The following is a 14761-nucleotide window of genomic DNA, read 5'->3' as shown; positions in this document are numbered from 1 at the left end:
GGCATGCATGTGCATGTACTTAAACCATGCTAATTTCCAAACAAAGATGGTAACATGGTCATAATTTCACCGACACCGATACAACTATCCTTTGTACAACAGAAAACACACTAAACCCTTCCACAGAGGAAGAAGCAATGTCTTTGAGCTATGCTCACTCTTCTCTGTGATATACCAAAACTTGAATACTATCATATAAAATTAACGATACTTAAATACTATGATATAAAGTTAAAACATCTTATGTTACATGATAAGGGGAAAAAATAAGGAGGAAAACAAAGCTATTCAAAACACACACACACAGAGACACACACACACGTATACATATCTTGTTACCTTCTTCCACTACCCATTATATATTTCCCTTATGTTCAGCAAGCACCTCAGCTGTTTGTGGTTCTTTACCTGGTGGGAAGATATAAACCTTTTTGTCTGAAGGGTTTGGGCCATTAATAATCTTGTCTGAATCGCATTGTTTTGCTTTTCTATTGACCTTCATCACAGAGCATAATACTAAGAGACATCCTAAGGGATCTATTATATTCCAGAATACTCTTCTTTACTTCCACTGTAGAGCAGTAGTGCAATTTCCCCTTGGTGTCCAGATCAATCACCCCAGCTGACACTGTAACTTCCTTCTTGGGCTGTTGACTTGGAGGAGTGCAAAGTGTCTGAATGCCATTCTTAACTTCCAGTTCAATAGAACCATTGTTGTGTCTCTTGGTGAAGCATTCCTCCCTTGGAACAAAGATCTCTTAGCCACCTAAGCATAAGGCCATAGGAACAGGAAGCAAACATTTTGCTAGTGGGTCATTAAGGGTAATAGTGAGTAGTGCCACTCCCATTTTCATCGCTTGATTCCTGAACCTATAAATCCTGGCTATGAGAAAAAGAGCACCATGTACTGGATGCCGATTCAGAGCATACACAGCTTTCCGGAGAACTTGCCCCGGCCCTGCAAGGTATTGCCACCTAGCTGGCACTGTAACTGAATCTTCAAAAGGCAATTCCACCGTTCTATCAAGCCAGTTGATTAAGGATGGTGGAAAACATGATGAGACCATTGAGTTCCATGAGCATGCACCCATTGCCCCACTTCCTCCTGCCTGACTGCTTTTGAGCTGAAACACTCTTTTTGTTTTTTGTTTTCTACCTTCAAACTCTAACTCAAACATTGGCTCTTCCTGGGTCTCAAGCCTGCCAGCCTTTGAACTGGAACTACACCATCAGCTCTCCTGAGTTCCAGCTTGCTCACTGCAGATCTTAGAATTTGTCAGTCTTCATAATTGCATGAGCCAATTTCCTGTAATAAACAAACAAAGATCTCCCAGAGAACTCTGACAAATGCAGATTTTGGTACTGAGAGTAATGTTTGACCAATTGTCTGGGCAACCCATGGTGCAGTCAGGTTGACACATAAAATTAACAATCATAACTTTTTTGCCTTCATTTAGCTGTTTTAGGAACCATCATGTTCCCAGTCACCAAACTAGAAAACAGGGAATTATCCTTGAGTCGGTCTTCTTCCTTACTTCCCCACAGCTATTCAGTGATTTATGCTGATTTCGCCTCACAAACTTCTGTCTTCTCCTCTCTATCCTGCCTACTATTTGAGTTCAGGCTTTTCTCCATTATTTCATAGATATCTTAATTGCCCCCTAACTGGTTTTACTGGTACTCTCTTGCCCCTTCTTAAATCCATTCTTGATACACTAGCCAAAGGGATATATTTGTTGGTTCACTGTTTAAAACAGCACAATAGTTTCCCATCTCCTAGAGCAGGAATTGGTCATGTTTTCCTATAAAAAGGCACATAGTAAATATTTTAGGCTTTGCAAACCATATGGCTTCAGTCACAACTACTCAGTTCTACTGTTTTAGAATTAACAAAAGCAATATCCAAAATAGAAAATTTCACTGGATGGGTGTAATAGGAAAATGAGATGTCAGAAGAAAGAATGAGTAAACTTAAATTATCCAACCTTAAGAAAAGAGAGGGGCCAGGTAGCATGGCTCATGCCTGTAATCCCAGCACTTTGGGAGGCCGAGGCAGGAGGATTACTTAAGCCCAGGAGTTTGAGACCAGCCTAGGGAACAAATTGAGATCCTTTCTCCACAAAAGAAAAAAAATCGAAAAATTAGCTGGTTATGGTGGCACATGCCTGCAATCCTAGTTAGTCAGGGTCTGAGGCCTGAGGTTTGATTGATCCCAGGAGGTCAAGGCTGCAGCAAGCTGTGATTGTGCTACTGTACTCTAGCCTGGGTCACAGAGGGAGACCCCATCTCAAAAAAAAAAAAAAAGAAAGGAAAAACAGAGGAAAAAACAGAGGAAAAAAAGTATATACACACACACAATATGGCAAGAACTTCACATATTTTATGAAAGACAAAACATAAACTGGATAAACTCAAAGAAAACTATATCTAGACACATCATAAGCTGCGGAAAACCAAAGATAAGGGAAAAAAGTCTTGAAAACAGCACATCATATATAGAAGAACGATTCAAATGACTATGGAGTTTTCATCAAAAAACCTTGGAGACCAGAAGGCAGTGGCACATCTTTAAAGTGATTTTTTGAAATAGCAACCCAGAATTCTATATCAAGGGAAATATCTTTGAGAAATGATAGCAAAATATAGTCATTATCAGGTAAAGGAAAACTAAGAATTTGTCATAAGTTCACCTGCTCTAAAGTAAACGCTAGAAGACGTTATTTGGTCTAAAGAGTAATGACACCAGAGGAAACTTTGGAACTTTAGACATGAAGAACTAAGAAAAAAGTAAAATATGGGTAAATACAATAGATTACTTTTCTTCTCTTAATTTCTTTAACATAAGTATGAATGTTTAAAGCAAAAATTATAACATTGTCTGGTTGGGTTTCCAATGTACATGGATGAGATATATATGAAAATTATTTTTTTAATGGGAGTTAAGGGATTTATATATGGTTGTAAGATTTCTACATTTTACTTAAAGTAGTAAAATATTAACTATATGTAGACTATAAAAGGAAAAAAAATAACATCAGAAGGGATAAATTTAAAATAATAAAAAATGATGTCAGATAAAATATTACATTACATATACATAGTCTAAATACACCTATTTATTTGTTTGTTTGTTTGTTTGTTTTAAAATAGAGATGAGGTCTCCCTATGTTGACCAGGCTGATCTCAAACTCCTAGCCTCAAGACATCATCCCATTTTGGCCTCCCAAAGTGCTGGGATTATAGGCATAACCCACCATGCCTGGCCTAAATATATATATTTAAAAATCAAAATTTTCCAGATTAAGTTTTAAAAAGCCAGATCCAGGCCTAGTGCAGTGGTGCATGCCTGTAATCCCAGCACTTTGGGAGGCTGAGGTGATAGGATCACTTGAGCCCAGGAGTTTGAGACCAGCCTCAGCCACATAGTGAGACCTCGATTCTATGAAAAATTTAAAAACTAGCAGAGGATGGTGGTGTATACCTGTAGTCCCAGGTACTCAGGAGGCTGAGATGGGGGGACTGCTTAAGCTTGGGAAGCAGAGGCTGCAGTGTGCTGAGATCATGCCACCGCACTTCAGCCTGGGTGACAGAGTAAGACCTTGTCTCAAAAAAAAGCAAGACCCAATTACTGTTGTCTACAAGAAAACCTCTTTAAATATAAAAGCACAGATAGATTAAAGGTCAAGAGATAGAAAAAATATATCATGCAAACACTAATGAAAGTGGCTATATTAATGTCAAAGTAAACTTCAGAACAAGGAATAGTACCAGGGATGAAGAGGGTGATCACATAATGATAAACAGGTTATTAATTCACCAAAAATATATAACAATCTTAAATTTGTATGCACCTAATAACAGATCTTCAAAATATAGGTGGCAAAAACTGATAGAATTGAAAAGAGAAATCAACAAACCCATAATTACAGCTGCCGATTTCAACATTAACCTCTCAGTAATGATAAAACAAATAGAAAAAAAATCAGCAATGGTATGGAAAACCTGAATGAGCTGGGTGCAGTGGCTCACGCCTGTAATCCCAGCAGTTTGGGAGGCTGAGGTGGGGGCCGATTACCTGAGGTCATGAGTTCGAGACCAGCCTGGTCAACATGGTGAAATCCTGTCTCTACTAAAAATACAAAAATTAGCCAGGTGTAGTGGCAGGTGCCTGTAATCCCAGCTACTTGGGAGGCTGAGGGAGGAGAGGCGCTTGAACCCGGGAGGTGGTGGTTGCAGTGAGCCAAGATCCTGCCATTGCACTCTAGCCTGGGCAACAAGAGCAAAACTCCGTCTTAAGAAAAAAAAGAAAGAAAGAAACGAAAACCCGAATAATGCTATTGAAACAACTTGACCTAACTGACATTGATAGAACACCCCACACAAAGACAACAGCATAATATACATTATTTTCAAGTACACATGAAATTTTCACCAAGATAGACCATATTCTAGGCCATAAAACATACTTTACTTAGTAAATCAAAAGAAGTGAAATTTTGCAAAGTATGTTTTCTGACAACAGTGGAGTTAAACTAGAAATCAACAACAGAAAGATATTGGGAAAATCTCCAAATATTTGTAAATTAAACAAAAAAATTGAAATAACTCATGCATCAAAGAGGAAGTCATAAGAGAAACTAGAAAATATTTTAAACTCAGTGAAAATGAAATTAAAACATACTAAAATTAACATAGTGCTCAGAGGGAGATTTATCGCGTTCAAACTTTAATTATGTTAGAAAATAAGAAAGTTTTCAAATCAGTAGTCTTAACTCCAAAAAATTTAGGAAAAAAGAAGACCAAATTAAACTGAAAACAAGCAAAGAAAGTCAATAAAGATAACAGCCGAAGACACCAATTACCAATTACAGGAAGGAAAGAGTGGAATCGCTGTGCATTCTACATACATTTTAAAGGATAATAAAGGAATACTACAAAAAACTTTACGCCAGTACATTACATAAAACTTAGATAAAATGAATCAATGTCTTGACAGATACAAATGACCAACGCCCACTCAAGAAGTTAAACAACATGAATATTTCTAAATTGATAAAGAAAACTCTATGTCCAGACTGCTTTGGTTGAAATCATGGCTCTACCACTTACTAGGTATGTAATGTTGAGAAAGTTTCCTAATGTCTCTGGGCCTCAGTTTCCTCATATGCAGACACTTAATAATACTTACCTCATAAGGTTGTTTTGAGATTTAAATGAGTTAATATTTGTGCGGTAGTTGGAAATGCTTGGCATCTAGTAAAAAAACTCTAAGTATGTATTAAATAAACTAATTAAGTAAAAAGAAATCCATATAAGGATGACACAGAAATTCACAACTGAACAGATGATTATCTGATCAAAGACAAGGATGCAAGACAAAAATATAGTGGAAGAATATCTTTAATTTGCTAAGAGAAAAACAACTAAAATTATATAACAAAATACTTTCCAAATACAAGGATGAAATAAATTCATTTTTAGGCAAACAAAATCTGAAAGAGTTGATCACAAAAGACCATCATTAAAAGGTATTCTGAAGAGTACTCTTTAAAAAGAAGAAAAACTATTCTAAGGGAAATATCTGAGGAATGAGAAAGAATGAGAAAATAAAACAATAAAGATGGAGTAAATCTACGTAGTACACAGAAATGCCTCATGAAATTTAGAAAAAGAATGACAATAGCATGACAACAATAGCACATAGGTTGCAGGAGGATGGTCAGAGTTAGAGTTCTGAGCTTCTCTTATTTTTTCAGAGGATAGTAAGAAGATTGATTAACTGGTTAGTATGTATGTTAGCATTTCTAGATTACTATAATGTGAGAAAAAGAGTGAAAAGCTTTTAAACTAGTGAAGTAGAAAAATGTAATAAGAAAATGTATTTAATTAATTCAGAAGAAGACAGGAAATTAAAAAATAATTTAAGTGAGAGAAATAGAATTTATAAAATGTTAGAAATTCATATATCAGTTATCATAATAAATATGAATGTCTTAAAAGCTCTAGCTAAAAAATAAAGACTGTCAGATAAGATTTTTAGAAATTCATCTATGTGTTAAGAGACACCGCTGAAAACTAAGGATACAAGCTTGGTGCAGTGGCTCACACCTGTAATCCCAGTACTTTGGGAGGCTGAGGCGGGTGGATCACTTGAGGTCAGGAGTTTGAGACCAGCCTGGCCAACCATGGTGAAATCCCATCTCTACTAAAAATACAAAAATTAGCCAGGAACAGTGGCATGCACCTGTGGAAGGCTGAAGCATGAGAATCCAGGAGGTTGCAGTGAACCCAGATCACGCCACCGCACTCCAGCCTGGGTGACAGAGAGAGATTCTCTCTAAAAAAAAATAAATAAATAAAATAAAAAACTAAGGATACAGAGAGACTGAATGCAAATGCAAAAGGATCAAAAAATAGGGAAAATATATGTGAGGCAAATGTTACCTTTGAAAGTAGTGCATTTATATATTAAAAACAACAAAATAGACTTTGAGGCAAATAGCATTATTAGAATGAAAGAAATCACCACATAAAGATAAAAGATTTTCTTTACCAGAAAAAATAGCATTCTAAACTTATATGCACCTAATGTCCCTGATCTATAAAAAGCAAAATTGACAGACGTACAGACAGAAATGCATTATTCCATCATGATGGATTTTATCACACTTTCTCAGTAACTAATGGATCAGTCCTGAAGGAAAATCAGTAATGATATTGAAGATTTGAACAACACAGTTATCTAATGGATATATATGAAATTTCGCATCCAACAACTAGGGAATACACATTTCCTTCAAACACACATAAAACCAATTTTTGTAAATGCTGGCCTTAAACATCCATATATTTAAACACTTAGAAACATACTTTTTAATAATTAATGGGTTATAAAATTAATCACACTGGAAATTAGATATCACTTAGGTTTTGGGAAACAAACCTTGCGTGCCTTCTCAATCTCTCAACTACCTCCCCTTTGTCGCTTGGTCAGTGGTCCACCACACCAGGTTGCCCCTACACTTTTTGACTTCAATGAAACACTTCAGTGTGGAGTATGGGATCTGGCTTTCCGAGCAACCAATGAAGGCCCTACATCCTGGAAATGTAGGGTATTGTGTGTGAATTGGGTATGAATGTTGACTAATGGGAAATGGGAGATGAAAAAGGCAGCTGGGAAAATAAATTTCTCCTTCTTTCACTCTCCTACAGTTAACTCTGAGGTGAGGTCCCTCATTGCAATCTTTCTAGGGAAATTTAACACACTGAGTGAACACAGCTGCTGGGTAACAATTGCCTTTTCATGGTTCATAGTGAAGTAGTATGTGGCACAATTGGGCACTGCATCACACTGCATCAAACGCTCCCTTGCTTCATCTCTTTTCTCTCAGTTTCACTGCCCTGTGCTCATACTTTCCAAACATGTGAACATCTTCATTACTGCATCAAGCTCTGCCTTCTAAAGGACGTGGGCTAAGTCAACTTAAAAGTGAATGATGGTGAACATGACACATATAAAAACATTTGAAATGTAGCAACAACTATAAAAGAGGAAACTTTATGCTTTAAATATCTAAGTTAGAAAGGAAGAAAAGGTGCAAGTAGATGAGTTACTATCCAATTAGGAAGTTAGAGAAGGAATAAAATAAATACAAAAAAAAAAAGGAAAGAAATAACAAAGTTAAAAGGAGTTAGTGAAATGAAAAACAAAGATATAAGTCAATAAGCCCAAAAGTTTGTTCATTGAAAATATAAACACTGCCGGGCACGTTGGTACCTGTCTATAGCCCCAGGTACTCAGGAAGCTCTGATGCAGAAGGATCACTTGAGCCCAGGAGTTCTGGGCTGTAGTGTGCTAGGCTGACAGGATGTTCACGTTAAGTTCAGCATCAATATGGTGATCTCCAGGGAGCAGGGGACCACCTGGTTTCCTAAAGAAGTGTGAACTGGCCAAGGATGGCAACAGAGCAGATCTAAACTCCCATGTGCTGATCGGTAGTGGAATCATGCCTGTGAGAGGCCAGGCGCCATGGCTCACACCTGTAATCCCAGCGCTTTGGGAGGCCAAGGCGGGTGGATCACAAGGTCAGGAGTTTAAGACCAGCCTGACCAACATGGTGAAACCCCATCTCTACTAAAAGTACAAAAAATTGGCGGGGCACGGTGGCAGGCACCTGTAATCCCAGCTACTCTGGAGGCTGAGGCAGGAGAATCCTTGAACCCAGCAGGCGGAGGTTACAGTGAGCTGAGATCGCACCACCGCACTCCAGCCTGGGTGATAGTGCGAGACTCCAGCTCAAAAGAAAGAGAGAAAGAGAGAAAGAGAAAGAGAGAGAGAGAGAAAGAGAAAGAAAGAGAAAGAAAGAAAGAAAGAAAGAAAGAAAGAAAGAAAGAAAGAAAGAAAGAAAGAAAGAAAGAAAGAGAGAGAGAGAGAGAGAGGGAAGGAAGGAAGGAAGGAAGGAAGGAAGGAAGGAAGGAAGGAAGGAAGGAAGGAAGGAAGGAAGGAAGGAAGGAAGGAAGGAAGGAGGGAAGGGAGGGAGGAAAGAAGGAAGGAAGAAATCGTGCCTGTGATTTCAGCCACACAACTGCACTCCAGCCACACAACATGGCAAGATCTTGTCTTTATTTAAAAATAAATAAATAAATAAATAACAAAATATAAATACTTTAGAAAAGTCTGTGATAGAATGATCAAGAAAAAATAGAAAAGGAACAAATAAACAAATGAGTAATGAAGAGAGGGACAAAACGATAGCAAAGATTTAAAAAATAGTAAGCAAGTATTTTAAGTACATCTTATGCCAATAAATTTGAAAACTTATGTGGAAATAATGATTTTCTGGTTATAACTTCAATACTGACTCAAGAAGAAATAGGAAACTGGAACCGAAGTTAAATCGGGACTTTTGATTCTCATAGGCGAACCACAGCCACCTAAAGATCTCTACAGACATCCTCCAAAAACTATGCAGATCAATGAGCAGAACAAATAATATTACTCTTAACCCACACCTATATTGGAAGATAATTTACATATATGTGGCTATAAATCTACACAAGGAGCAGACCCAGCTTTAGAGCCCTCTTTGGAGTGGAGAATCAAGCAGGGATTTTGTGTAAGAAAAGTGCAACAAGATCCAAGCAGTAGCAGAAAATAAATAACCGTCCCCAGAGGCTGGGCATGGTGGCTCACACCTGTAATCCCAGCACTTTGGTAGACCAACGTGGGCAGATCACGAAGTCAGGAGTTTGAGACCAGCCTGGCCAGCATGGTGAAACCCTGTCTCTACTAAAAACAGAAAAATTAGCTGGGCGTGGTGGTGCGCTCCTGTAATCCCAGCTACTCTGGAGACTGAGGCAGGAGAATTGTTTGAACCCAGGAGGCGGAGGTTGCAGTGAGCTGAGATAGTGCCACTGCACTCCAGCCTGGGTGACAGAGCAAGATTCCATCTCAAAAAATATAAATAAATAAATAAATAAATAAATAAATAAATACTGTCCCCAGAGTACAGCATCAGAAGGAGAGCCTTCCATCCTAGTAGAAAAATATTGACAATACGTTTGAGACTAAGTAAATCTGAGCAAAACAAAGAGCCTTAGAAAGTGTGTGAGCCATAAAAACTTTGGGGAGAGCGCGAGGTAACTTGGAAGAAGGAGGCATACCTTAAAGGCTTGGTAGTGAAAGAAAAGAAGGAAAAAATATCTGAATTAAGTGTCATCAGGAACAGTATCACAAAATCATTAGCATGCCATTTCTATCTCTCTGTCTCTCTCTCTACTTCTGTCTGTCTCTCTCTTGTCTCACACACACACACACACACACATTCATTAAAGAAACTGAACTACTTCATTATATCATCAGAAGAGGGCACTGTTGAATTTGAAAATCCAGTAAAGCTGGCTGTCGGCCTGGGTTCCCACAAAAGCGGAGCTTGAGAACAAGGCTTGCATGCAGAGAATTTATTTTGAGAAGTGATCTCAAGGAATAGGCATGAAGGACTAGAAGAAGGATGAAAGGAAGGAGGGAAAAAGCAAAACCAAGTGTACATTACTGAGCTAATTATTGCTGCAGGCAACTAGGGCTCAGTCTTGCTGGGAACCCTCTATACAGCCATGGAGAATGCAGCATTGTCTGGCCTAGGGACAGAGGAGGGGAGCATTTAATCCACTGGCTCCCTCCCCTGTTTGTTCATGTGTAGCCATGGAGGTGGACTGCTTGGATCTCCTTTCAAGAAATAACTTGCTACTTAATTAACTGAAAGAAGGGCACCTATCTGAAAGTCTTCAGCTGAGTGCCTTCAGGATATGCCGCAGCTTTTGAACCAAAGCCATGCTCTTCTGCGGCAGCACCAGTGAATGGGTGAGCACAGTGGGGGTCCCAGAGCTTTGTCATTTCTGCTCAACATGGGCAATCATTGTTCCAAAGCTCTCTGTTGGGCTAAGACTGACAGATCTGCCTCACCATTTGAGGTTCACCCTGCCCAAACCTGTGTGTGGCCTTGCCTGTTTTCTCTCACAGGTGTCTGAACTGCATTGTGGTCTGAAGAATTTTCCTACCCAGTCCTGCTTCTCTCCCCTCCAGCCCACCTTCTTTTAACCTTTCATGAGAGTTAGATCCAAATAAACCACTTGCACTCCTACCTCCCTCTCAGCATCTGCTTCCTGGAAGACTCAATGGATACAGTCAAGGATTGCCTCATGGATGTTAACTCCCTCATACTTCCAGGTTTGCACATGCGCTTGCACATGCCTCAGAATGGTTGCGTAGGCTGTGGGCCAGTGCCAGAGAAACTCCAGGAAGAGTATGCTAGCTAGATATGCAACACTAGACATACACAATGCAGTGGAAGCCAGATGTGGTCAGTTTATTCCTGTGCCCAGCTGGTCACCTCAGCAATGACTGGCATAAAAAAGGTGAGCTGAGAAGATGTGAGGCCAGACTCAAGAGGTGTCCAATACAACCAAAAACAAAAAAAAAAAAAGCGAGAGAGAGAGAGACAGGGTTTCACTTTGTTGCCCAGGGTGGAATACAATGGTGTGATCATGGTTCATTGTAACCTCGAACTCCTGGGCTCATGGCATCCTCCTTCCTGCCTCAGCCTCCCAAGTATCCAGGACTACAGGCGCCCACCACCATGCCTGGCTAATTTAAAAAAAAAAAAAAAAAAAAGGTAGAGATGGGGTCTGGGCTGTGTTGCCCAGGCTGGTCTCAAACTCCTGACCTCAAGCGATCCTCCTGCCTCAGCCTTCCAAAGTGTTGGGATTATACAGGCATGAGCCACCTTGCCTGGCCCAACAAACTACGCTCTGTACCTCAGATTCCTGCCTAACAGTATGTCCAAGCTGTTACACAGCCTTTGGTAGCCAGACAATACACAGATGTAGCAAATAGAGTGTGCACTGCTGCAACTCATGCCCAGACTATAACTTATATTCATCCTGCCCTGCCCCCACCCCCACCACTCCCAGATGTCCCTTTTCCTCAGCTGGCACCTCAGTGGGTCAAGTTTGCCTGCCTGGTGTGGTGCTTCAGACCTTGATCTCTGAGGGGTGCTTGCTGGGCCATAAAAAGGATATCCCTGGGTTCCAGATGTACTTCTATTGTGTAGCAGAAACCCTAGCTCTTCACAGTAGCTAGGGCCAACCACCCCTACCAATACTGCAGCTTCTTTCTTTGCCTGCTGTTCCACTGACACGAGGATCCCAAAATGAGACAGTGGTTATAAAGCTTCATTTTCAGTGGAACCCTGTGTCTCCCGGTGGGATGCATGGAATCTCCCTCACCATCCCTCAGAAAACAGACAACCAGGGCAGCAAAATAACAGTCACCTGTCTTTGAAGAAAAATACTTCTCTGATGTCTAAGATTGGCATTCTTTGGGCTGCTCATATTTAACTTGAGAGTAAGGGAGCCCCGCCACATTGGCGAGAGGAGGAGAAACTCTAGTGTTCTCTACTCCTATCGGTTCCCTTTTAGAGTCTCCTTCCTCCCTCAAGGACTCACTACTTTCTCTTTACAGTCCTGAGATGGGTGGGGAATCTGGATCATCTCAGCCACCCCTCAGCAAACCCTAAGATGGGCCCAGTGCCTCTCTTTAGAATGAGGTAGTATTTATCATCTACTGTTTTCAGCTTTGAGGCTTCAGCAGAAATTCTGAGATGACCAGAAATGTCCAGTTTAAAATGAAAAGATGTTCAACTTCACTGTAGTCATAGCAATGTAATAAGCAATAAAGAAATGTCATTTTTGACTCACATGGCTGGCAGAAATTAATCAGAGCAATAACAACCAGTGTTGGGCAGGACCTCGAGCAACTCTGCAAAAGGCTGATAAGATGCAGTTATAATTTTTTTCTTTTCTTTTTTTCATACAGGGAAAAAATTCTTTTGTACCTGGAAAATACCAATTTTAGTTCATTTTTAAAAGGTAATATGCAATATATTAAACTTTTTATTTTAAAACCTAGATTATCTTAAACCTTTAAGTTAAACCTACAAATCATCTTGCTCTATTTGCAGATTTATCAATAAAAATAATTTTTAAATCATTGATACTGGCTCTTTGATCAGTGTTCAACTAATTTAAGTTCAATGGATTAAATCCTTCTTAAACATTGACTTCACTTCTTTAAAAAAATCGTATTTTCTTAGACATTTACAACTACAACCACAACCACAAATTTAATATATCAGATTTTTCTAGGCAAATGAAGCCCCTGTTGTGGCAGACTTAACAAGCAAAATTATTCTCAGCAATTATGCTATTTTTGTAAATTAATACATCAATCTTGTAATATGGTAAATCAGAGTCTCTTACCCATTTCAAACATTGTGAAAACAGGAAAGCAAACAAAGCATATACAAAGCAGAGGAATGGATTTTTAATGATTTCAAGACGTTTTACAAATCCCATATAATCCAACCTACTCAGAAGAAATCCACATCCACTTTTTCATTATCTATATACTTATTTATATACCTGTCCAGGGTTATAAATCACTCCCCTAAGCTATGGAAAAAAATCACAGTCTCCGCAGAATAATCCAATCCAAGATGCTGGTTAAAAAGATGGCTAATTTTACTGCCTGGTGTGACAGATGCAGTATCTGCGCCCTGTCTGTCTATTACTTGCCTACCTGTCTTATTGCCCACTTTTTCTACAATGCCATGTTGGCACACCTAGAGGTGATGCACCCACATGGGGTGATCATATAAGCTAACGAGGCCTCATTCATAGCCACGGGTTGGCAAGTTTACACATTCCCAGTTCGTAATTAGAGTCTAACCTCTCTTGTGCACCAAAGACTTAAAGAAAATGCCATGCCAGCACACTCCTTTAGAGTGCTTCTTCCCATTTAGATGAACAAGCTTCCATGACAGGGTGTTTTATTTCTAAAATTTGACTCTTGGTTCAAAAACATGTCCTTTTACGGTCAGCCAAGGAGGACTAGGGTAGTGTAACGTTTTCATAAATGCATCTTTTGAGAACAAAGCTCTTTCATTTCAGTTAGCCATGGTTGAAACTCACGCATGAGCACATACACCTCATAAATTATGTCGGCACATCATGTAGGTTAGCAGCAAATTCTTAACTTCTCCCTTCCCTGTTCATCTGAGGTGGAGTCACTGATACCCTCCTCCTGGCTCCATTTCTTCCTCGTTCCTCCACCTTCCTGCCTGCCATTTGGGAGGCTGAGAATATGTATACTTACATGGACCCAATACTTGGCCACCAGGGATGAGCCTGTACAGGCCCAATTAACAACCTGATCCTACTGCTGTCTTGCTGGTCTGTCTGCACAGCTAGGCTTCAGTCGCCACTGTCTACAATACACTCCCCTATAACTGAATCCCTCCCTATTATGCTTTGTGTCCCCCAAGTTTCATGTATTGCAAACTCAATCCCCAATGTAGCATGTTGGAAGGTGGGAATTTTCAGAGATGCCTGGGTCATGAGGGCTCTGCTCTCATGAATGGATTAGTCTATTCATTGATTAATGGATTAAAGAGTTGATGGATTAATGAGTTATCATGGGAGTGGGACTGGTGGCTTTATAAGAAGTAGAAGAGAGATCTCTTGTCATGTGATACTCTGCACCACCTCTAGACTCTAAACAGTCCCCTTATCACATGCCAGGTCACGCCCTTGGACTTTCCAGCCTCCAGAATTGTAAGAAATAAATTCCTTTTCTTTATAAATCACTCAGTTTCAAGTGTTCTGTTATAAGCAACAAAAAATGGACTAAGACACTCTAGCAGCCCCCAAGCTCGTTGACTGGGATCCTCCCCTCCCGTAACAGTGTTTCTTCAAGGGTGGCCAATGATCACTTAAAGAAGAATCACTTGAGGTGCTTGTAAAATGCAGAATCCCAGGCCACATCTTAGATACACTAAATCTCTGGGGATGGATGCAGCAATTTTCAAATGTGAAAGATGATAATTATGCAAACCAGAATGTGAGAACCATGACTTCGATCATTCTTATCTATGTCTTCCCTTGGACCAATAGAGGTGGCATCCTATTCCCTGCTGTGAGTAGCCTGCAGTTAGGACTCCACTGATCTTCTGATTGTGGGCAGAAGAAGTACCTGCATTACTCATATTGAGCCATGTATTGGGTGTAATTCTCGACCATTTTTACTTGAATCCCAGAATGACTTGTATTCATGGCTTGATTTATATTCTTGCTTAATTTGTCTTGATTGCTTTTGTTTCTCATTTATGATCATTTGTTTTATAAGTGTCCCCTTTCAAAAACTTGA

The sequence above is a fragment of the Macaca mulatta genome, chromosome 1 (assembly GCF_049350105.2).
Source record: "Macaca mulatta isolate MMU2019108-1 chromosome 1, T2T-MMU8v2.0, whole genome shotgun sequence".
NCBI lineage: Eukaryota > Metazoa > Chordata > Mammalia > Primates > Cercopithecidae > Macaca > Macaca mulatta.
The sequence above is the reverse complement of the archived record's forward strand: the minus strand, read 5'-3'. Positions refer to the sequence as shown.